Source organism: Macaca nemestrina, chromosome 2, assembly GCF_043159975.1.
Source record: "Macaca nemestrina isolate mMacNem1 chromosome 2, mMacNem.hap1, whole genome shotgun sequence".
Lineage (NCBI taxonomy): Eukaryota > Metazoa > Chordata > Mammalia > Primates > Cercopithecidae > Macaca > Macaca nemestrina.
In genome coordinates, this window is record NC_092126.1 from 76822383 (window position 1) to 76845104 (window position 22722).

General features: G+C 33.6%; 1 long non-coding RNA gene across 6 annotated transcripts in view; it reads right to left on the reverse strand.

Moving 5' to 3' along the window:
• Positions 1 to 16076, reverse strand: part of LOC105466370 (uncharacterized) — a 216731-nt gene extending 200655 nt beyond the window's left edge. For 3 of the 6 annotated variants that reach the window (XR_011619874.1, XR_011619868.1, XR_011619873.1), the window contains exon 1: positions 16027 to 16061. This is a non-coding gene — a long non-coding RNA (uncharacterized lncRNA). Of the gene's footprint in view, positions 1 to 4451; positions 5786 to 16026 lie in introns of those variants that run through there. The other 3 variants (XR_011619871.1, XR_011619869.1, XR_011619872.1) reach the window with 2 other exon arrangements.
• Between the last annotated feature and the right edge of the window lie 6646 nt (positions 16077 to 22722).

Below are 22722 nucleotides of genomic sequence, written 5' to 3' on the forward strand. Positions count from 1 at the left end.
CTTTGGGCCATGGGTTTCAGACTTTTCACCTTGAGGGTGGGGTTTTACTGGAGACCCACCCCTGTCCACCTAGAATTTCTCTGACTTCTGCCTCTATCAATGGAATTATGGAAGGCATTTTAACATTTTTGAATCTGTATTACCTGGATTTAACGTTTCTTATTTATCAAAAGATTTACACATTGCAAAGACATTATGACATTAATTATTATAATTAATATATCCCTTACTGGGTCTTCTTTACACTATATGTATTTGGAAAATAAGTTCTAAGCAGGTAGATCCTAGTATACTGGGCTAGATTCACTCCCAAGCAGAAAAACAATTGTAATGATGATGGGGAGTAACAAAGTTCTTTCCAGACCTCATTTCTAGAAGAGGCCTTGTATCTTTTGTCATTCTAGACTCTATTGGTTGATGACATTTTTAAAACATGTTTATACTGTTTTTTGTTTCCCACCCATTTACTTCATTTGCAACTTTTTCCCCAAACAATTCCGTACTTTGCTTTGGTAAAGAAGCTGCACTCTCTGATATGTCTTAAGATTCCCAAGACTGGCCGGGCGCGGTGGCTCAAGCCTGTAATCCCAGCAGTTTGGGAGACCGAGGCGGGCGGATCACGAGGTCAGGGCATCGAGGCCATCCTGGCTAACACGGTGAAACCCCGTCTCTACTAAAAAAAATACAAAAAAAAAAAAAAAAAAAATAGCCAGGCGAGGTGGCGGGTGCCTGTAGTCCCAGCTACTCAGGAGGCTGAGGCAGGAGAATGGCATGAACCTGGGTGGTGGAGCTTGCAGTGAGCTGAGATCGCGCCACTGCACTCCAGCCTGGGCGACAGAGCGAGACTCCGTCTCAAAAAAAAAAAAAAAAAAAAAAAAAAAAAAAAGATTCCCAAGACTATTTCACATTCCCAAGGGATTTGACAGAGTCCTTACGTGAGGTTCCCTGCTCCTTTTCCTCTTCCTCCTCCGTATCTCCTTTTACCTTAAGCTCTACTGTCTGGGGTCTTTTGGTGATGGCAAGGAGACAACTCATTCACCAATGTTTTGATAAATGAAGTGACTATCTCTTTGCAGAACCCAGTTCATTTACAAGAAAAAATTCATTGTTCTGAGCAAGCCTCATTTCTCTCTTCAGTGACCTCCTTTGTAATTCTCATCAGTATTTTCACCATTCTTTGCAAATGTTCTTCATGATTCAATATAAATTCCTGTTGTTTCACTTACAAGTTTTCATGAAATCACATTTTTAAATACCATGTCTAGTTCTCTTTACACAATCTATTTTCTTCATGTATCCTGTCTGACATGCTTACTTATCTCTCAGACATATTTATTTGGAGAGCTCACTTCCACTTTGAATCACATATGACAAAAACACAATTCCCACTCAATTTAATTTCAGTGCAAAAGTACACAAAGAAAAGCAGTAAAAGGCACATTTTTAGCACTTTACTGACTTTGATACTATGTGAATAGACACTTTTACATATGAGTTAAAAATATAAAATATTTAATTCATTGAAATGATTATATTGAAAACAGAGTATTAACATTTAGTTAATTTTATATGCAAAGGAAAATTTTAGACTGATATTTCTGTGGTGTTTTTCAAAAATAAAATGTTCCAGTGATGATGTTTTTGGCATGTAAAATGAATCAAGAACCCTCTATCAACAAGCAGTTTGAATTAACAGGTTCAAGTGGTGATAGACTTTTCCTAAGTGTCAAGTTTACTAAAATAATTAAACTATATTTTATAAGTCTAACTAGTATTTATAGTGCAGTAGGAAAACATTTAAAATAGAGACAAAATACTTCAATTCTAATTCGTTTGCTTGTTCAATACATTTGTTGTGGTTGATTGGCTTTTTTACTTTTTCTTTTCTTTTTTTATTATACTTTAAGTTTTAGGGTACATATGCACAATGTGCAGGTTTGTTACATATGTATACATGTGCCATGTTGGTGTGCTGCATCCATTAACTCGTCATTTACATTAGGTATATCTCCTAATGCTATCCCTCTGCCATCCCCCCTCCCCACAATAGGCCCTGGTGTGTGATGTTCCCCTTCCTGTGTCCAAGTAATCTCATGGTTCAATTCGCACCTATGAGTGAGAACGTGCGGTGTTTGGTTTTCTGTTCTTGCAATAGTTTGCTGACAATGATGGTTTCCAGCTGCATCCATGTCCCTACGAAGGACACAAACTCATCCTTTTTATGGCTGCATAGCATTCCATGGTGTATATGTGCCACATTTTCTTAACCCAGTCTATCACTGATGGACATTTGGGTTGATTCCAAGTCTTTGCTATTGTGAATAGTGCCACAATAAACATATGAACATACGTGTGCATGTGTCTTTATAGCAGCATGATTTATAATCCTTTGGGTATATACCCACTAGTGGGATGGCTGGGTCAAATGGTATTTCTAGTTCTATATCCTTGAAGAATCACCACACTGTTTTCCACAATGATTGAAGTAGTTTACAGTCCCACCAACAGTGTAAAAGTGTTCCTATTTCTCCACGTCGTCTCCAGCACCTGTTGTTTCCTGATGTTTTAACGATTGCCATTGTAACTGGTGTGAGATAGTATCTCATTGTGGTTTTGATTTGCATTTCTCTGATGACGAGTGATGATGAGCATTTTTTCATGCATCTGTTGGCTGTGTTAATGTCTTCTTTTGAGAAGTGTCTGTTCTTATCCTTTGTCCACTTTTTGATGGGGTTGTTTTGTTTTTTTCTTGTAAATTTGACTGAGTTCTTTATAGGTTCTGGGTATTAGCCCTTTGTCAGATGAGTAGATGGCAAAAATTTTCTCCCATTCTGTAGGTTGCCTGTTCACTCTGATGGTAGTTTCTTTTGCTGTGCAGAAGCTCTTTAGTTTAATTAGATCCCATTTGTCAATTTTGGCTTTTGTTGCCATTGCTTTTGGTGTTTTAGACATGAAGTCCTTGCCCATGCCTATGAAATTTTTTGGGTTTTAACTCAATGGTGTCAGACACTATTTTAGTTACTAAAGATGCAGACTTCAAAATTCTTGCAAGATTCAACATTCTTGGCCTCAATTATTACTTTTTGATTCAAATTTATTGTATTTGTCTCCAATAAGGTTCATACACAGGTATCAGGCAAAGACTTGATAGGTGAAGAACTTTGCAAGGTCTGATATTTTACTGGGATTGGAAGCTAACAAATTAGCCAGACAGTTTCATAGATACTGTGAGAAGGTATGAAATTCTTAGGTTCATGGAAGAAGACTTTTCTATTTATGGCACACCAGGCAGCATGAAGTTTATGTTTACATTGTTTTCCCTTGACTCCATAGTCGGCAGGTCTTGATATAGGTGGATATCGCACCCTGGGTGTGTTTGTGTCACAACTGAGAAATCCAGAGAACATGACATTCCCGATCTTTTAACCATGGTGCTAGCAAATTTAGCTGACCTTTCCCTGGAGGGAGACGTTATCTTCATTATTCTCGTGTGGAAACACATCTGCCATTTCACTCAGAGGGGATGTTATCTGCCATTTGCTATACAAATATCCTTGCAAACATAGTCCAGAACATAGGCTGATATAAGACTTGCAGAAGTAGCTAAAAAGCATTGTTTTCATTATAAAAATACATTTCCTGTAACCAAGGAGCTCACAGTATAGTGATGTGAAAGACGTAAAAATGAACAGAAGCTCATGATCACATGTTTTTTTCCCACGTTTCATGTGACTTTTAATTTTGTACTTTCTGAAAATTAAGACAGTATTTCTGTATTTAAAACTACCTCTATCTTTATAGTTTCTTCCTTTGAGGTTATTTCTAGACATTTCTCTGCATTATAGGAGTTTTAAAAGTTTTTAGATATATAATTTGTTTTATATTTAGAAAAGTCATAAAAATACATATATAACGTGTGAATGTCAACTGGAAAATAGATTCATTCAGAGAACAGAAACAAAACCAGGAAGGGGGACAGCTGTTTTATTTGTAAAACTTGTAATTAAAAATTAATGTCAACATGTAGGTGAACTGTGTTTTCAAAAATACAGTAACCTAATGAGTCATTCTCTGATGCGCAATGAACATTAGCAAAGACAACACAAGACCTTAAAAAGGTCTGTACCTAACAAGTTAGAGAATATCTAGAAAACATATTGAATGGGGAGAGAGCTATGAATTTGTTACATTTTAATTAAATCTTTAAGCAAAACAAAGATAAATGATCATGTATGTGGCTTTCAGAATATTTTAAGGTGTGTGAAGGAGATTAGAATGTGACATTTGAAAATATGCTATTCTAGCAAATTGACTATTTTGAGTTGAAGTCATTTGAAAAACAGCAGATGTAAGAAGAGTACTCTAATCCTCTTTCTTTTAAAATAAGAAATACAGTGTCCGTATGAAAGCTACCTTTTCTATGCCAGGAGGATAAAAGAAAAAATACTTACCGGCCTGACATAGTGGCTCACATCTGTGATCCCAGCACTTTGAGAGGCTGAGGCAGGTGGATCACCTGAGGTCAGGAGTTCAAGACCAGCCTGGCCAACATGGTGAAACTCCGTCTCTACTACAGGGGAATCTCTTGAACCTGGGAGGTGGAGGTTGCAGTGAGCTGAGATCACACCACTGCACTTCACCCTGGGTGACAGAGAGAGACTCCATCTCAGAAAAAAAAGGAAAAAGGGGGGAAAAAAAAAACATATATATATTCTTACCATAAAGGAATGGAGGTTAAAACTGAAAACTTTCTGTACATTTTTTTGAAATAATTATCTTCGTTGGCCTCCCCACATATTTTAGTTACATTCACACACACACACACACACACACACACACACATACACACACAACTTACTTCACATTGGTCAACTTAGAATTTTTTTTTAAAAAGTAGTTCTTGCTACTGCTTTGGGTCTTTACTTATTTACTAAGGCTCCCAGATGATCTAAAACTTTCATTAAATAAATCTGAATGGTTTTTGTCTGTGAATCTATCTTATACCAAGTTGATTCTCAGGTCCAGCTAGGGCTTAAAAGAGTAATTAGAAAGTTTTGCTTCCTCTACACATGTATTCTTTTATCTTTAGATTTAATAAAGGAGAAATAAAACAATAAAAAATAATTTAGATTTGCTTGATTTGTTCTTTCAATATTTACTTTGGCATAAATATTTGGCTAATGTACTTAACTTGGTATACCCAATAATACATAATGATCTTTCTTAGTACCAGTGAGATACATTATTTTTCTTAATATCTGATGCTACATTCTTACATCATAACTTGAACTTAGGTGAAAAAAATGAAAGAAATATATTTATAAAGAAAATTGATGCATTAAAATATAAAAATATTCCTGGTAGCCAAGAAGTGACTTCTAACCTTTCAGTACTATAATATGTATGCATACATTTATACACATATTTGTTGTTTGTGTTGTTGTTTTGAAACAGAGTCTCACTCTGTCACCCCAGCTGCACTGCAGTGGCACAATCACAGCTCACTGTAGCCTCGACTTTCTAGGATCATGTATACCTGCCACCTCAACCTCCTGAGCAGCTAGAATTACAGGCAGGCACACACCACCACACCTGGCTAATTTTTTCTATTTTTTGTAGAGAAGGAATTTTGCTGTGTTGCCCAGGCTCGTCTCAAACTCCTGGGCTGAAGGGATCTGCCTGCCTAGGCCTCCCAAAATGCTGGGATTACTGGTGTGAGACACTGCACTCAGACTCTAAGTATAATTTTTAAAACACTTTAATCTCATGTAACATAATACAAAGATTCAAATAGGTAACTTTGGGAAAAAGTCAGAAATATTTCTAAACAATTACTTTCTAATAGGATTATAATTGTTTGTTGCTATCTATTTTGAACATTTTCAAATATAAAGAATTTAAGAGAAAAATGTAATGGGCTCCCATTTACTCATCAATGACACTAGCTTTATCTAATGACTTCCCTCCTGATTTACTTTACAATAAATCCCACACATAATTTCATTTTATCTATCTCTCTATATATCATAAGCATAGTTTTAATGTATTGTTTTAAAAGAAAAACTTTACAATTTTAAAAGTTAAAAAATGAAACAGGATGAATGTAGTTAAGATCGTTCAAAATCAAGTATTCCTTAAAGTTGTATTATGAATATTAATCAGAAAATTCATCTGTGAACACATTGGATTATTCATTACACTATAAGCAAATAAATATTTGCTAAATCAACAGATGTAATAGAATTTGAAAAGTATTTAAGGGAAAAAACATAAAAACAATAAAATAGCTTGAACCAGTGGTCTAGACTATTTACCCTATGGAATTTTTTGTTATATGTCATTTCATAATTAATCAAAATAGTATGTAATTCTAGATGGGGGCCACAAGATCAATTGAGTCATGAGTCAGAAGTCCAGGTGGAGTCACTCTGGAAAACATCTCAAAAAAACAATCTTAGATTCTACAATATTTATGTTATTTATAGAAGCAGTTGTAATAGTCACGCATCTTGTGACCTCTGGCCACATAACCCCTGAGCACTAAGCAACTACAGAAACTACACAGTTTTGTTTTGGGAATCACTATTATCATCCTTGTTTTAAGGTTAAACTATAAACTAAATTCCTCCCAAAGTTTGCTTGGCCTAGTATGCCCAGGAATGATCAAGGACAATTTGGAGGTCAGAAGCATGATGGAGTCAACTATGTCAGATTTATCTTACTGTCATAATTTGGCAAAGGAATTTTTTTCCCCTTTTTAAAAAATGTATTCTTCTTATTATTATTATGTTGAGACAGTCTCACTCTGTTGCCCAGGCTGGAGTGCAGTGGCGTGACTTCGGCTCACTGCAGACTTCATCTCCCAGGTTCAAGTGACTCTACTGCCTCAGCCTCCTGAGTAGCTGGGATTACAGGCATGCATCACCACACCCAGTTAATTTTTGTATTTTTAGTAGAAACAAGGTTTCACCACGTTGTCCAGACTGGTCTCAAGCTCCGGACCTCAAGTGATCCACCCTCCTCAGCCTCCCAAAGTGCTGGGATTACAGGCGTGAGCCACTGCGCCTAGCCTGCAAAGGCATTTTCAATAGCTACCCAGATACTTCCTTTGGCCTAGGAGATTTCTCTAGGCTGATAATTCAACATTCTGTGAATGTAGTAGCCTTAGGAAGACCATTCCAAAAGACAAAGGGTTGCAGCTGCTGAAAGTACTATTGCTTACATTCTGTAAAGCATGATTTTTCATTTAGATCAATTAATTTTATGAATTTAGAAAACAGTCTCCTTTTGTCATGTACACATAATAAGGAGTCGGTTACTCATGTGATAACCTGTTGGCAGAACATAGCAAATAATTAAATGATGCAAGTTTTAGATCAGTAATATCAGATCTTCAAGTAGAAAGTTCATATTTTGCATGTTTTTATTTCTGGGCTTTCTATTCTTTCCCATTGATCAATACTTCTGTCTTTATGCCAATGTTGTGCTGTTTTAATTACTAAATCTTTGTTTTATATTTTGAAATCAGAAAGTATACTGCCTCATATTTTACTACTTTTCAAGATTGTTCTAGATATATGCTGTCTTCTTTGGTTCCATGTAAAATTTCTGTAAAAAAGAAAAAAGTCAATGGAATTTTGATAGAAATTGCATTGAATCTGTAGATGGCTTTGTGAAGTATGGTTATTTTAACAATATTAAGTCTTCCAATCCATGAACATAAAATGTCTTTCCATTCTTTGTGTAACTTCTATAATTTTTTTCATTGATGTTTTGCAGTTCAGTGTAAAAGTCTTTCACTTTTTTAGCTAAGTTCATTCCCAAATATTTTATTCTTCTTAGTGCTATTATCAATAACATTGTTTTCTTATTTTTCTTTTAATTATGCTCTATTTTAATATATATAAGATCAGGTCATCTGTAAACAGGGACAATTTTATTTTCTCCTTTCTGATTTGGATGACTTCTATGTCTTTTTCCTAACTCACTGGTCAGAATGTCCAATACCGTGTTTAATAGAAGTGGAAAAGTGGACATCCTTGCCTTGTTCCTTGTCTTACTGAAAAAGCTGTCAGTTTTTAATGGTAAAAACTGAAAGATTTTTCACAAAGTATGATGAATGTTAAGTATGTTAAATATAATGTTAGTTATGAACTTTTCATATAAAGCCTTTATTATGTTGAGGTAATTTTCTCATATTACTACTTTTTTGGGAGTTTTTGTCAAATGCTTAATTTTAATAAGCATTAAAATTATTAATGCTTGTTAATAATTTTAAGTGCTTTTTCTACATCTATTGAGGCAATCATGTAATTTTTATCTTTCATTTTTTTTCATGCTGTATATCACATTTATGCATTTGGTTATGTTGAACCACACTTGCATCTTAGGGATAAAACATGCCTGGACATTATGTAAGATCCTTTTAACGTGCAGATGAATTTGGTTGCTAGTACTTTGCTGGATTTTTGCGTCTATGTTCATCAGGATTATTGGCTTGTAATTTTATGTTCTTCTGGTGTCTTTGTCTGGTTTTGGTATCGGCGTGGTCCTGATCTCCTGAAATGAATTTGGGAATGCTTCTTTCTCTTCATGTTTTTGAAAAAGAATTGAGAAGGTATGACACTGTTTATTTTTTAAATGTTTGACAGAACTCACCAGTAAAGCCATCTGATTTTAGATTTTTACTTCTTGATATGTTTTTCATTACTGATTCAATCTCCATACTCATTATAAGCCTCTTCAGACTTTCTATTTCTCCATGATATAGCCTTGGTAGGTCATTGAATTCTAGGAATTTGTTCATTTCTTCTAGATTTTCTAGTTTTTGTTGTTACATAATTATTCATATTTGTCTCTGAAGATCCTCTTTATTTCTGTGGCACTAACTGTAATGCCTCCTCTTTCATGTCTGATTTTATTGATTTGAATCTTCTCTCTTTTTAGTCTAGCTAAAGTTTTGTCAATTTTATTTCTTTTAAAAATTGACTCCTAATTTTGAGTTTTTTTTATTTTTTTCTATTGTTTCTTTAGTCTCTATTTTATTTATTTATGCTCCCATCTTTATTATTTGATTCCTTCTGATAGCTTTGTATTTAGTTTGTTCTCTTTTTCTACTTCCTTGAGATATAAAATTAGGTTGTTTATTTGAAGTATTTGTTAATTTTAATATAGACATTTATGGTCAAAATTTTTATTCTTAGTACTGCTTTTGCTGCATCCCATAAGTTATAACATATTGAGTTTTATTGTTTCTCAAGATATCTTATGATTTCCCTTTTGATTTCTTCTTTGACCCAGAGATTGTTCAAATATATGTCGTATAATTTCCACATATTTGTGAATTCTTCAGTTTTTCTTCTGCTGTTGGTTTTTAGTTTTATTCCATTGTGATTAAAAGATACTTGGTATGTTTCAACCTTCTTAAATTTGTTAAGACTTGTTTTGTAATTTAATATGTGATTTATCTTGGAGAATATATATTTTGCCATTGTTGGCTTTAATGTTTTGAATAGGTCTGCTAGGTGCCTGTGAACTATAATGTTATTCAGGTCTACTGTTTCTTAGGTAATCTTCTGTCTCTTTGTTCTACCTATTATTGAAAGTGAGATATTGAAGTCTACTACTATTGCTATGTTAAGTCAAGCCAGTCACAGAAGGAAAAATACTTTATTACCCCACTTATATAAGTTACCTAAAATAATCAAACTCATAGATGCAAAGAATAGAATGGTGGTTACCAGGGGCTGGAGGAGGGACAAAGGGGTATTTGCTAATCAATGAGTATAAAATTTCAATTACTGTAGCTAAGTTATACGAATCCTCTGTACAACATCGTGCCTATAGATAACTATATTGTACTGTACAATTAAAATTTGTTAAGAGGCCAAATCTCATGTTAATTGTTTTTACACAATAAGATTAAAACACATACACACACACACCAAAAAAAATATTGGCCATCTCTAGGTCACGTTGAATCTTCTCAGTTGCCAGGTTTTGTCCAACTTTGTGCTGGCCAAATTTGCAACATTACAATAACATTTTGTAGGTAATATGTTCCCTGTAATCATGACTATTTTTTATTAAGCACTTTTTATTGATACTCAGGGATATTATATTGCTTTTGATTCACCACTGTTAAATTACACTACATTTGGCCTAATCCTGCTTTTGTATTTTAATTGCCTGCATATCAAACTGTAACCTAACATAGTATGCAAACAAACTCCACACTAACTAAGGAGTACATTATTTGAACAACTACCTGGGCCTAAGCCAATCACAGCAACCAAACTTCTGCCAATCGCAGGCTCCCAACTTACGAGACCATGTCCATATAAGGAAAGGGCCCAGCTGTAATCAATCAAGCTGTTTTTGTGTGTTTCTTTCTTTTTCTATCTATAAATATGATCTGCTCACATTAGTGGGTCGTGCTCTCTGAACTTCGGCTGGTTCAAGTTTCTACCTAATTCCTGAATCATTCTTGGCTCACATAAACTCTGCTAAATGTATTTATCTAAAGTCTTATAACCATTTGGTGTGTCAGTATTTAGATCCAAAATAGACCTCCATCAACCCTAGGGGCATCAAGAGATCAAGCAAAGGTACCTTCCAAGGACCATTGTGTCCATTAATCTCTTTAAGCAATTAGGGTTATGGGTGACTTCTCTCTCATATTAGAGCTTCTCAAATTTGTGTATTAGACTCTCCAACTTTTTACGACTGAGTCTACTTAATTATCAGATCCAATCTGGATGCTTTCATCAATTACTACGTTTTTTAGTATTGTGCTGGACACATAGTTTTTAAATATGTCTACGTATGTCTGAATGTATGGTATTTATGTGTGATTTCAAAAATCTTATTACATTGTTAAAGAGGTTTATTTAATTGGCTTTAAAAATAGATACATTAATTGTTCTTTCAAAAAATGATTACCAATCCAAATTATTTTTAAGTTCACATGACTTAGGTGATCCTTGATAAATAAAAATATTGTTGGTGTAATACAAGCAGGCATGTCACCAGAGTTATCAGCATTAAGTATGATGCAGGCCAATAACTTGTATCTTTATTAGATGTTTAAAATAATAAACTGTAATTTCAAGTTAAGAACAAATGTGCAAGCTGAAGTATAATATCCATTATTTCATATATATCAAGCAACAAAACATGAAAAAAAAATCTTGTTTTTAGCTCTTTAGTTTCATTACTTTTGTGATGACTATATAAGATGCATATGCAGTAAAAATAGTTAGCAAGGAAATAACTTGGGTGCCTTGCTTTGTTTTGGGTTATGACATGTGTACTTCAAAATAGCTTTACAAATCTCTTTGGAAACGTACACCACTGGAGGTTTACCAAGTTAAATTAAATGATAGATATTCATTAAACATCTAGATAATTTACAAATATAATACTAAAACATTAATTGCTGAACAGGTTTATGTTTCTGCACTTCTGCCATATTGTTTTTAATATGGTATAGAGAAACTAAATATATTTGAGATTGTTAATAAACATGAAAACTTACACTTTAAGGAAACACATAATTCCAGAAATTATAAAATTTCATTAGTCTACAAAATGCTGATTCACACTTGCTAAGAATTAAGATTCTAATTAATATATGATAATTAAAACTAGAAATAAAAAAGGAAACAACTTAGATGAGAAATGGAAGACGTGATTTTGGTAAGTGAATCTTAAATCAAAGATGTGTTTTTTAAGGGAAAAATAGTAATTTTTATCCTAGAATAGAATGATTATTTCAAAATAAAAAAAGCAAAATTATAAGACAGATAACCAAAAGGATAAAAGAGGATTATGGAAGTTTATGAAAGATGAATATTGTAAAATAAACTTTATATGTGACCAACTTTAGAAGGTAATTTTTCATAAGTATTTCTAAAACTAAGATTAATATCAAAATACATTCATGTAAAACTAGAATTTGGTCCTCTCTGTTAACAGAAAGATTTTATTAGGGTATTGAACTGCTCTTAATAGGTAATTATGAAAGGTTTTCCTTTACCTTTTGAGAAACTGGCCTAAGAAACAAAGGTTTAGTATTTTACCAAGGTATCTTGCACTTCATGTTGTCATTATTTAATTTGTTACTTCTTAAGAAAAACCAAGTCTTCTCTATTAAAAAGTTAATTTTTTTTCCTACAACTATGTAACTGACTGTATTTTCCTTTGAATTATTTGGATTATCACTCTGGTTAAATACATAATTATTTTGTGAGAAAATATGTTTGCTTATGGAATATTCCTGGAGAAATCTCCAGTGATAGAGGTACTCATTTTACTGGACGAGTTGCAAAATAGTCAAGTGTTTCAAACACAATGGCAACCAGGAACCTAACTGAATAAATTAGATTGGCCGAAGGTATTATCAATTGATGGCAATCAGATCCAATCCCACTGGGAAACATTAATTGACCCCTTACAAACAGTCATTGGAAGGCCTATGCCCCTAATAATAGAACTTCACGTATCTCACATTCATGAATTCTGACATGACTCAATATTGCCAGGCTTTAAAGCATTTTGCCAAAGTATATTTTCACCAGTAAAAGCCCTTCATGACCCAACAACAGCCTAACCATTTACAACCTAGAACCTGAAGATTGGTCCTTTTGGAAATTACACCACAAAAAGACTGCTTTCGAAGTTTGTTGGAGGAGACCATACCAAGATCTATCCACGTGGCAGTAAAACTTAAGGAGCTTAGATCCACATTTCTCAATCTAACAGAGCCCCTTCAGAATCTTGGGACTCTAAATCCACTGAAGACCTCAAGGTAAAACTAACAAGAGACGTTTTTCCTCAAAACCGGGTGACAGCCTAGTCAGCTTTCCTAAGATTACAGATCAAGACCGCTCTCCTCTGCCATCATAAAATCTCTTTCACCTTTCTTCTTTGCCTATGTTTCTTTTCCGTCTATGTATGACAAGATAATTAAGATTTCCTAATCAATAGCTTCCACAGGGAACTTAATTGAATGTTAGATATGTCATGATAAACTTAAATCCTTACATGCTACTAGAGATTGTTTGGCTTATCCTGTAACAAATTTTACTGATATTCTAAGTGGAATGTGTGTTTCTTTCTACAGGTTTACATTTTTAGTTTCAGGCATTCAGATGCAGTAGGAAAAACCTATAATGAGGGTTTTATAGTTAAATTATGCCAGAAATTAAAAAAGGAATCAAAAAAAGGATAATTGAAAGTTTATAGGCAAATGTATCATCTTAATCCCTTAATCATTAGTAACCTCCAACCAGGCAATCATATAATAATGGAGCCTCAGATAAATATTACTAGTGCTTCCCTGCTCGTGATCCCTAATGCACAAGGCATCTCATAGAGGCCTCTCTGTTGTGCCCCACTAGGGTATACTTTATCTCTACAGGATTTAATGCTCAAAATGTGGGCAACTTCATGTACCCATAAGTGGAAAATTAGAGGCCAATGTGGATTAGAGATTCTAATAGTACCATGGTCTCTCCAAACCAAATTGGAAACTGAACACGTCTTAATTTGCATTATGGCATAAAGAGGAACTTGCCAGCAGTCATAAATTCCTCCAAATGGGCATATTTTGGGAGAATGCTCCTTCTCTGGCTAAATGTAAATAAGGTTATGATTAAAGATCTTTTTCAAACATTAGCTAATATACTGACTCCACTGCAAAAGCTACCGTTGCCCAGCAAACTTCTCTTGCTAAAATTGTTTTAGATCAAACAATTGCTTTAACTTACCTGTTGGCTGAAGAGGGGGTGTATGCCATAGCTAACACCTCCTACTGCACTTGGATAAATATATCTGCTATGGTTAAAACTCAACAAGATATCTGGCTAAAACAAGTAGATTCCTTTTATGGCTCGTTTTTGATGTGTTTTATTTTCATCAGTTTGGTTTATGGGAGCTCCTTCTAAAGAGTATACTTTAGTTTCCTAGTATTATTCGCCTAATAGCTATCATAACAGTGTCCCTGGAATTTCATATATTCTCAAGAATCTTAAATGTTAATATGCAGCCATTCCTTATACATCAAATTGTCTATGGTTAGAAAATGAAACTGTGAAGAAAACATAAATAAATATGCAGCTGACTTATCAAGAATTGTGAATTCCATACTGAGACGAAGAAGTCAATTATGATGGTAACAGAGTGCTATCAATGCCCAGGATTTTTGTCATCCTTTCAGTTTTGAAGGAGAACTATTAAATTAAACTAAATTTAGTCTGAGGCTCCCTTGGTACTTTGCGTTCCTACATAACAAACTGCAACCTAAATTAGTATATAAACAAACTGCAACCTAACTTAAGAGTATATTTCTGTATATATATCTTGGGCCAAGGCAGACATCCAACTGATCAGACCATGTCCACATAAGGCAAATTCTGAGCTGTATTCCATCAAGCTGTTTCTGTAAGTCATTTTCTTGTTCTGTCTGCAAATACTGTCTGACCACATTGCTTGATGTAGTTTTGTGAAACTCTTTTGGTCCAGGGTGCTGTTTGATTTAGGACTCATTTTTGCTGGAATAAACTCGGCTAAATTTAATTTGTCTAAATTTTTTAAAACACCATATATAGCTCTTGGTTTCAGGTAATCCAGAAATTCCTAGTTTAACATATCCAAATAAAGGTCATCTCAGTTGTAAGGAAAGGGTTTCCAATTAATCTATAGTAACATGCCAATTTTGTTGTTGTTGTTGTTATTTTGATAACCATACTAAATTTCGCTCAAGATTGTGTCTTAAAGATATAAAACTTTCAAAAGAAACAAAATGCAAGATTGCAATAATGCTTTCCTCAATATCTGGGTAAAAAAATACATATGTCATGCCAAAATTTTTGGCCACGTTTATCTTAAAAATTAGGATTTTTTAATTTAATTGAAAACTGTGTTACTTAAGAATTTCCCTACCGTTAACTTTGAAAATCAGTGATTGCTGGGGAGTAGGAGAATCAGATTTCCAGAGTTGCTACATTAAAACCTCTTCGACAAATAATGCTGTGCAAACTAGATATCCACACGCAAAAGAATGAAGTTGTACCTTTACATTGTACCTATAAAAGTAGCAACTAAAGGGAACAATAGTCTTAAACTTAAGAGCTAACATTATAAAACTCTTAGAAGAAAATATGGGGAAAAGCTTCACTGCATTGTTTTTGGCAATGTTTTCTTGGATGTGACACCAAAAACACACAGAAAGGCAGAAATAATAAATTGGATTTAAATTTAAAAATTTATGTGCATCAAAAGATGTTATCAATACAGTAAAAAACTATCCAAGAGAATGGCAGAATATATTTTGCATGTACCTGATGAGGGATTGATATCCAGGATGTATAAAGAACTCCTTCAACTAAATAATAAACAATCCAATTTAAAAAGATGGGTAAAGAACTTGAATAAACATTTCTCCAAAGAAGATATACAAATGGCCAATAAGCGCAGAGAAAGATGTCCAACATATTAGTTATTAGGGATACACAGATGAATATCATAATATTACTTTATACCTACAACAGTGGTTATTTTAAAAAAGAATATAATAAGTGTTAGCAAAGATGTAGGGAATTGAAAACCTCATGTATTGCTAGTGGGAATGTGAAATATTGCAGCCTCTGTGGAAAGTAGTTCAGCAGTTCCTCAAAAATTAATTTAAATGAACCATCAATTCTACTCATAGGTATATATATAAAATAATTGAACACAGGGACTCAAAATCATACTTGTATATCAATGTCCGTAGAAGCATTATTCACAATAGCCAAAGGTGGAAATAATCCAAATGTTCATCAATAGATGAATGGATAAATAGATGTGCTATGTACATACATTGGAATATTACCCACAATAACAGAAATACATTTCTGATACATGCTACAATGTAAATAAACCTTGAAACATTATGTTAATTAGAACAAATATTGTATGACTCTATTTATCTGAGGTATCTAGAATAGGCAAATTCAAAGACACAGAAAACAAAATATAGCTTACCAGGGCTGGGAAGAGGAAAGCACAGAGTGTCACTGCCTAATGGTTTACGGAGTTTCTGTGTCAGATGATAAGACGGTTTTGGAAATTGATAGTGGTTATGGTTACTCAGCATTGTGACTGTTCTTAGTAACAGTGAATTACACACTTAAAATATTTAAAATAACATTGTTATATTACTTATACTATGCCCCAGTGAAAACTAATGAGTTTATATTTAGCATGTGATGATGTAGTATAGATTTTATGAGGCAAATGATTACTTTTCAAAGGTAGTACTTAACAACATGATGAAGCAAGTCTCAGAGTCCTATGCCACGATAATAATTATATCATTTACTTAGCATAATGTTTTCTTGGATGCGACACCAAAAACACACAGAAAAGCAAAAATAATAAATTGGATTTAAATTTTAAAATTTATGTGCATCAAAGGATGTTATCAATACAGTAAAAAACTACCCTAGAGAATGGCAGAATATATTTAGCATATATCTGATGAAGGATTGATATCCAGGACATATAAAGAACTCCTTCAACTAAACTACAAACAACTCAGTTTAAAAAGATGGGCAAATAACTTGAATAAACATTTCTCCAAAGAAGATATACAAATGGCCAATAAGCAAATAAAAAGATGCCCAACATATTAGTTATTAGGGATACACAGATCAATATTATAATATTACCTTATACCTACAACAGTGGTTATTTTAAAAAAGAGAGAGTATAATAAGTATTAGCAAAGATGTAGGGAATTGAAAACCTTGTGTATTGCTAGTGGGAACGGGAATATTGCAGCCTCCATGGAAAACAGTTAGGCAGTTCCTCAAAAATTAAATTAAATGATTACCTTTTAAAGGTAGTACTTAAGAACATGATAAAGCCTCAGAGTCCTATGCCACAGTAATAATTATACTCAAAGATTTCACGTTATTTAAGTATATTTGATAATAACTGGTAATATGATGTATGCTAAAATAGTGAAAAAATTCCACATAAAATATTATTTTTGAGCCAGTTCACATAAGTACCTTGGGAATATGAACCTAAAATATATATATTTGCCTTACAATTAATGTAAGAAAAGTAAAAGATGATATCCAGCAGAGATTTCTCAAATGATCCAAGAGTATTAGTAGTGTAATCTTCACATAGATATAAAAATAAATTCTGAAAATTGATGTTACTCAAACATAATTATTTCCTGCCTTACAGTTGAGCTTATATTTTTAAAATTCCTAGAAAATTATAATTTTAAGCATGAGTGTCTTGATTTTTTTCTCATTATATTTTTTCAGTGTGATATATTCACAAGATAATCAGCTCATATAAAGAAATGTCTTTTTAATAATACTTTTCACCACTTCAATTCTCCACTATAAAGTCTATTGTCACTAAAATGAATTATTCTAAATTTTACTTTTTAAAATATGTTCGAGGGATGAATATTACCTATCAGGCATACAATACAAATCTATGATAATACAAACCTGGAAATCTTAATGACTACAGAATTTACTTACTATACCAGAAGAGTTTTTATGTCTTTCTCTATATGTCACCTTAAGCTTACAAATGTAGAATAAATAGTAATAGACTTTAACTTTAACAATCAAATGAATATCACTTGATTTTAATTTTATACAGTCACAAAGTTTCTTGGCTTTTTAATTTTCTTTAAAGAAAAGCTTTATAAAATTTGATATTGAGTTTTCTGGTATAGAATCATATAGATAGATAGATAGATAGATAGATAGATAGATAGACAGATAGATAGATAGATAGAGTTATCTAAGTTATTTAAGTATATTTGATAATAGCTGGTGATATTATGTATGTTAAAATAGTGAAAAATTCCACAGAAAATATTATGTTTGAGCCAGTTTACATAAGTACCTTGGGAATATGAACCTAAAAATATATACATGTATTTTTGTTGTTGCTGTTTTTTTTTTTTTTTTTTTTTTTTTTGACGGAGTCTAGCTCTATTGCCAGGCTGGAGTGCAGTGGAGCGACCTGGGCTCACTGCCAACTCCCCCTCCCAGGTTCAAGCGATTCTCCTGCCTCAGTCACCCAAGTACAGGTGCCCGCTACCACACCTGGCTAATTTTTGTATTTTTAGCAGAAACGGGGTTTCACCATGTTGGCCAGGATGGTCTCTATCTCCTGACCTCGTGATCCGCCCGCCTCGGCCTCCCAAAGTACTGGGATTACAGGCGTGAACCACCGCACCTGGCCAGAATCTTAGATATTTTTAAATTAGTAAATGATTGGTTTTTCAACTGTGGTAGGCAAAATTTTAGAATGGCACCCCAACAATGTCCTGACTTTGTCCTCAGATCCTACAAATAAGAAATTGACCTTAGGACGGGCACAGTGGCTCAGGTCTGTAATCCCAACAATTTGGGAGGTTAAGGCAGGAGGATCATTTCTGCTCAGGAGTTTGAGACAAGCCTGGACAGCATAGTGAGACCCCTCTCTGGAAAAACTAAAAAACTTAGCTGGGCATAGTGGTGTATGCTTGTTGTCCTAGCTACTTGGGAGGTAGAGGCAGGAGGACCACTTTTGCCCAGGAGGTCGAGGCTGCAGTGAGCTGTGATTGTGGCACTGCATTCCAGCCTGAGTGACAATATGAGACCTTGTCTCACACACACACACACACACACACACACACACACACACACACACACACAGAGGACATAATGTATGAGGAACTGATTTAATTACATGAATCATTTTAAAAATAGAGAGCCTTCTCCAACTGATGGCAAACAGGGAACTCTGAGAAATGCCAAATTGTGGTAAAGACTTAATATACAATTCCTGTATATCATCTGATCATTTGTTTTACTGTGTAGCTTATTTAAAAATTAAGTATGAGTTAGTTAGATTGTCTCATCTGTCTAAGCCAATTCCTGATTTCAAGATGGAGGAGGCCACATGAGAAGAAGGCTGTGGCCTCTAGGAACAGTGAGTGGCCTGTACCTGACAGCCAGCAAGGCTACAGAGATTCCAGACTCACCACTGTGAAGGGTGGCAGAATATACCACTCCGTAATATAGATTACTTTGAGCTATAGATATCATGCCATTGCATTCCAGCCTGGGCGACAGAGCAAGATTCTGTCAGAAAACCAAACACCGCATGTTCTCACTCATAAGTGGGAACTGAACAATGAGATCACTTGGACACGGGAAGGGGAACATCACACATTGGAGCCTATTATGGGGAGGGGGGAGGGGGGAGGGATGGCATTGGGAGTTATACCTGATGTAAATGACGAGTTGATGGGTGCTGATGAGTTGATGGGTGCAGCACACCAACATGACACATGTATACATATGTAAAATACCTGCACGTTGTGCACATGTACCCCAGAACTTAAAGCATAATAATAAAAAAAAAATAGAGAAATAAACAAACAAACAAACAAAAAAAAAAACAGAAAAAAAACTCCCAGTGAAGATGCCCTCCTTGCCTATACTAGGAGAAAAGAAACATAACTAAGAGTCATAACCAAGAGAATTCTGCACAAGCAGATCATGTAAAGATAATTCTTGTTTGTCTTTTTATCTCCCCACACCATTTAATTTTCCACAATTGCCTGTCTTTGTTTAGCCTAATATAAAAACATTTAGGTTTTGCTACTTCTTTGGGTCCTCATTTCTTTATCAGGGCTCCTATGTCACATAAAACTTATATAAATGTGTACATTTTTCTCCTGTTAATCTGTTTTATGTCCACTTAATTCTCAAGCCTAGCCCCAAATCTAAAAGAATAGAGATAAAATTTTGCCTCCTGTACAGCTGTCAAAATTAGATTTTGCTAACCATATGACTTAGCTTAAAGTGGATTCTTTCAGTTTCCAGACAAGTGCCTATTTCTAGGTTAGGTATTGTGAGATATTGTCCAAACCAGCCAAACCCACCTGAACATCTGACCTATAGACCTGTGAGATAATAAATAAATGTTTACTAAGCTAAAAAGTTTATGTTAATGCATTATGCAGCAATAGAAAATTTATACACATGCTTTCAAAAACTGTACATAACTTTGCTTTTGTGATTATTAAACTTCTAGTTCATTCAAGGGGCAAAAGTCATATGCCTCTTCAGTTCTAGGAAATAAGGTAAACAAGATTGTCCTATGAAATCAAAATTGCGAATTAAAGAGAAAGATGCCCAATTTGCTTTAAATCAGCGGATTACAAATTTTTGGATGTGATGCCAATTTAACAAAACTGTGAAATCCTTTTTTCAGAGAAGAAAATAAACTTGCACTTATAGGCACAATACTTTTTGTGGAATATCAAGATTGACTATAAGACACTCTCTAACAGGACAACTCCAGTACCCATAGAGCATAAACACAAAATAGTTTAACATATCAACCTAATCAGAAAAAAAATCTAAATCATTTAGAATAAGAGATAAATTTCACACACATTTTGAAGTATCACAGGCACAAAGGAAGGCAATGCGAACTAAGTCACTGTCCCGAAGCAGTTCCCTGACACCCCAAGTAAGAATCTGGCAAACTTTGCTATATTATCTACAACTTTTAGAGCCTGTTGGATTCTTACTTTGATTTGTTAAACTATGTGTCTTTTTTATCTGAGCATAAACTCAGCCTCTGATTACTTGTTCTACTGGGTAACTTATTTTAAAATTAAGTATGAGGTAGTCTGATTGTCTCACCTATCTAATATCCTGAGAGTAATACCTCATATCATATTCTTTAAATTTTATTCTAAATCTTTCTTAGCTTGACTGACATAAATTAATATTACCCAGCTGAAACAGCTTTGGGATGGTGATGAGACTGAGTTTCTTGACCTGCAAGCCAAATGTCAGTCTGGACAATGATTAATTCATTAAGATACAAGTATGCGTGGCCAGAGGTCTCCTCCAGATGACACCCTCACTTCCTTTTGTGGGTCTTAATTGAACTTGTCCACATTTAAAAAATAATTTCATAGGCTTAGTATTAACAATCTTTTTTAAAAAAATAATGTAGGAGTCAAATTAAATTTCGTTATAGCACATTGTTCATAGCTGAGGTTAAAAAGGCCAGTAACAAATTAGTGCTTAGAATGGTCAACATTCAGGGTACTAATTAAAAAGGTGGACTTCATTTACAACTTTTTGTTAAAGCAACTTATGTTATTTCCTTTGACACCACTGGAAACCTTTCAATTAACTACCAACTGCAGGCACTGAGAACTCATTGGAAAATTAATGAAAACTATTTTTCTGTTTTTTATTGTGCTTCCTTCATTCTTTTCTTTCCTAAAAAGTATATAATCATAAAAAGTAAGATGTAACTCAAATGTTTGAATAAATTATTTCAAGTGTTAATACCTAAAACTTTAAGGGCTTTGAGATATATACTTTGTAGTTCACGGTTTTTTCAGATAGAACTCCAGTTGAATTTGTACTATTTTGCATTGTTAATAATATGGCATTATTTCATTAGTTATCTTTAATTGTCGGTGCAAGATAGGGTTATAAAATATTCCACTAAGGTAACGTAATTTTCCGTCATCACTAGTGTGTTGCTTCTAAGAGTAAACATAACAGTAATTGTTTTCTATGATCTTATATTTTTAAAATGTTGTCCTTTTTATTCCGATATTTTTACTGTGAAATTTTCTGAGTCTATTTCCTCTTTTATTTTCTTCATGATATATTTGAAGTGCAGAATTTTAAATTTTGATGATGTCTAAATCTTTTTATTTATTTATTTATTTAGTCTTTTATGTTTTTTATTTTTTTATCCTATCCTAAAAATGCTTTGCCTAACTCATGGTCACAATTATGTTTTCTTTTCTTTATTTTTCCTCCCTGAACTTTAATAGTTTTAGCTTTTGTGTTTAGGCATATAATATATTTTTTAATTACATATAACGTAATTTCTATATTTCCATTTTCCTCTCATGTATTAATGTTATATTCATAACTAGAAATGAAAAGCAACTATTTGTATTTGTGTAAAAAATTATGTACAAATAATTATTTATATGTTACTAAGTCAAAATGGTTTCATAATGGTTGAAAACATCAAAACTTCCTTAAACGTATTTAGCAGCACCTTCCTTTCCTTTGAAAATCCTTTGAACAATAATAAATTTAAATCCTAGTGGAGTTATTTTTTAAATTGTGGGAGAAATTTTGTTGCAGATAAAGGAACAGTGCAATATCTTTCTAGTAAGCTTGCTTCAAAGTCCTCCAAATTTAAGAGGTTTATCAGGGAAGTGCCTAACAGCTATTACTATTATCAAAGTAATCAGTCAATTTACTAATGTTCTGAGGGTGAAATAACTGTTGAATTTTAATGATAACATCAAGCTAAATTCCAGCAAAAGACATACAAGTTTGGGAGCATTTTATCTTATTTTGATATGAAGAACTTCCTACTCTGTTGATCTTGTATCTCTTTAAGGAAACAATTAACAAGGTATACAATTTCCACATCAATCTTAATATTCCTAGATTATTTCAAATACATAAAATATGACATTTCTGAGAGAAAAATGCCTAGATTTTATCTGTTTATTGATATCCTCCCCCTCCCTCAAATTATGCTATATGTATGAATATTTTTTCTCATTACTCCAGTGTAACTATACACTTGTATTTTCTTCCATTTTTTAGAAATCACTAGATCTACTCCTTGGATAATAAAGCAATGCAAATT